The following is a 3632-nucleotide window of genomic DNA, read 5'->3' as shown; positions in this document are numbered from 1 at the left end:
TACTGCAGAACAATTAGCATTCATAGTAACAACCGAGAATTCTTCCATTTTCTTTCTATTTGTGATTAGATCTTTCAGAAATTTAGCATATCTAGGCATTCCTGAAATCACATCAATGAAAGAAAGATTGACATTTATCTGTTTAAACATATCCAAGAATTTGGATTGCTCGGCTTCAAGTCTCTCTTTTCTCATTTTACTCGGGTAAGAAAGTGGTGGTTGGTATGGTTTAACATAAGGTTTAGCCTTAACTGTGTTATCTTCATTAACCTTTTCAACTACCGGTTCTTTTTCCTTATCTTGCTCAGACTGTGGTTCTTGTGGAGTAGGAATAGAGTCATCAGAAATTACAGGTATTTCAGGTGGTTTAAGTGTAATACCACTTCTTGTGGTAATGGCTTTAGCTATTTCATTTCGGGGGTTAGCATTAGTATCACTAGGTAGACTTCCAATTTTCTTTCACCTATCAACCTTGCTAGGTTGCTCACTTCTTGTTCCAAATTTTGAATAGAAGCTTGTTGATTTCTAAATGCTTGAGCATTTTGTTCATTCGTTTGTTTCTGAGATGTGAAAAATTGTGTTTGAGAATCAACTAGCTTCGACATCATATCTTCTAAATTTGGCTTTTTTCATTAGTTTGTGGTGGTTTGTTTTGAAAAACAGGTCTTTGCTGGTTGTAAATATTATTGGATACTTGTTGATTGCTAGGACCTTGTTGGTTGTTCTATGAAATATTTCGGTTATAATTCTGATTTTGATTGTAGATTGGTCTTGGCGGTTGATAATTATTCTGATAATTATTTTCAGGCCTTTGGTTTATGTATGAAACGTTCTCTCTTTGTTCCATTGTTAGTTCAATACTGAGACAATCTTTTGTCAAATGTGGTCCTCCACACTGCTCACAACTAATTCGTATTGAGTGGATATCTTTAGTCATCTTTTCCATTCGTCTCTCGACAGCATTTATCTTTGCGGAAATGGAATCTAAGTCATGGCTAGAATCGGCTCTAGCTGCTTTAGATGATCTAACGATATCTTTTTCTTGGTGCCACTCATGTGACTGGGATGCAGTGTTATCAATAATTTTGTAAGCATCAGTTGCGGTTTTCTTCATAATGGAACCATCAGCTGCTATATCGATGTCTTTTCTTGTTGTGATGTCGCATCCTTGGTAGAATATTTGTACTATTTGACAGGTGTCTAAACCATGTTGCGGACATCCTCTTAATAACTTTCCAAATCTTGTCCACGCTTCATATAAAGTTTCATTTGGCTTTTGTGTGAACGTAACAATTTCTCCTTGAAGTCTCACGACTTTAAATGCCGGAAAGAATTGTTTAAGAAAATTTTCAACTAAAACGTCCCATGTATCAATCGCCCCTTCAGGTAATGATTCTAACCAATCTTTGGCTTCTCCCTTTAAAGTCCAGGAAAATAACATGAGATATATCTGTTCATCCTCCACTTCTCTTATTTTAAATAGAGTGCAGATCCTATTAAAGGTACGAAGATGTTCATTTGGATCTTCCTTCGGCGCACCACTAAATTGGCATTGATTAGTTACCATGTGTAGGATTTGTCCTTTGATTTCATAATCTGGCGCATTAATGTCTGGTTGAGTAATTGCATCACCTTGGCCAGTGTGTTTAGCTCGCATTCGGTCTTCCATACTTAGAGGTTCCAGAATTTTCATGATTGAATTTGTTGAATCTGAATCACTATAGGATTCTGATTTAATGGTAGGTTCCTCAACAATCTCTGTTTGAATGATTGGTGGTTCCGGAGGAAAGATTAGTGGTTCAGGATCTCGAAATTGTCCCTGAATATTCTCCGGATTCTCAATTGTGAGGTCGGGTTCAAAATATGGATTATCGGAAATTTGAATTGGAGTACTTGGTCGACTGGATGACGATTCTAAAGAAAAATCAACGGCGACAATATTTGCTAGATGTCTTGATCGAGTTACAGGTGGTGAACGTACAAAAGGTGGTGAACATTTTGCTCGGTGCATTCACTGAATATCCTATTAGTTATAAAAATAAGAAAAATTATATAAGTTGTCAAATTAATAGACTTTTCTGATTTTGCCCACGTTTCGAATAGCCAAAAGATGCAGCAGAGGGGCAGGATTCGTTTGGTCTCAATATAATTGAGTACTGTTTGGCTCCAATAACCCGGTCTACGTACAAATCCAACTATTACTACGAACCAGAAAATGGATGTCTACCAATTTAACCACTTAAAATAATTTTTCGTTTTGAAATTTTAGAGAAGAAATAGAAAAAAAAAAAAATCTATGTCCTAAAGACTAGAGCGTCGAGAAATAAGAAAGAAAAAGCGCGCGTCGAAAAATAAAAGGTCGAAAAATAAAAAGAAAGTAGCGCGTCGAAACTTAAAAAGGAACTAAAAACTAAGAATTTAAATTTACGTCTAAAGATATTAAATGTAGAGACCCGTCATAATCCATCCGGACGAAGTCCATATCGATTATAAACGATTCACAACAGTTGATTACATCGCGAGGTACTTGACCTCTATATGATACATTTTACAAACATTGCATTCGTTTTTTGAAAAGACAATCTTTCATTTCATCGAAAGTTGACAACTTGCATACCATTTCGTAATATATCTTACTATAATTGACTTAATAATAATCATGATGAACTCAATGACTCGAATGCAACGTCTTTTGAAATATGTCATGAATGACTCCAAGTAATATCTCTAAGATGATCAAATGCACAGCGGAAGATTTCTTTCATACCTGAGAATAAACATGCTTTAAAGTGTCAACCAAAAGGTTGGTGAGTTCATTAGTTTAACATAAATAATTGTTTCATAATTTTAATAGACCACAAGATTTCATATTTCCATTTCTCATAAACATACGTCCCATGCATAGAGACAAAAATATCATTCATATGGATTGAACACCTGGTAACCGACATTCACAATATACATATAAGAATGTCCCCATCATTCCGGGATCCTCCATCGGACATGATATAAATTTCGAAGTACTAAAGCATCCGGTACTTTGGATGGGGCTTGTTGGGCCCGATAGATCTATCTTTAGAGTTCGCGTCAATTAGGGTGTCTGTTCCCTAATTCTTAGATTACCAGACTTAATAAAAAGGGGCATATTCGATTTCGATAATTCAACCATATAATGTAGTTTCGATTACTTGTGTCTATTTCGTAAAACATTTATAAAAGCATCGCATGTATTCTCAGTCCCAAAACGTAAAGAGTAAAAAGGGAAAATGAACTCACCTAATGTATTTTGTAGTAAAAATACATATGACGTCATTTAACAAGATTAGGGTTGACCTCGGGTTCACGAACCTATATCATTTGTATATTTATTAAAACTTGTATTTGTAATCGAACGAATTTATATGTTACTATCATTAATAATATACTTGTTATATTATGTTATATAGATAAACCTAATATATTTAATTCATACTTTGTATATAATTAATAATTTTCATATTATATTTTAATATAGTTTAATTGATAACAAACTATAGTATTAGAAAATATTAATATAATGGTAATGTATTTTTTATATATATTTTTATTTGTAATTATAACAGTAATAATAATAGTTGTATTAGTAAAAGTAA

The 3632-nt window shown here is 33.7% G+C and overlaps 1 non-coding gene across 1 annotated transcript; it reads left to right on the top strand.

Moving 5' to 3' along the window:
• Positions 1–1202: 1202 nt before the first annotated feature.
• On the top strand, positions 1203–1309 carry LOC139846251 (small nucleolar RNA R71). The gene has a single exon (XR_011758979.1). It is a non-coding gene; the product is annotated as a small nucleolar RNA R71 (small nucleolar RNA).
• The last annotated feature ends 2323 nt before the right edge of the window (positions 1310–3632 follow it).

Source organism: Rutidosis leptorrhynchoides, chromosome 4, assembly GCF_046630445.1.
Source record: "Rutidosis leptorrhynchoides isolate AG116_Rl617_1_P2 chromosome 4, CSIRO_AGI_Rlap_v1, whole genome shotgun sequence".
NCBI classification, from domain to species: Eukaryota; Viridiplantae; Streptophyta; class Magnoliopsida; order Asterales; family Asteraceae; genus Rutidosis; species Rutidosis leptorrhynchoides.
The sequence above is the reverse complement of the archived record's forward strand: the minus strand, read 5'-3'. Positions and strand labels throughout refer to the sequence as shown.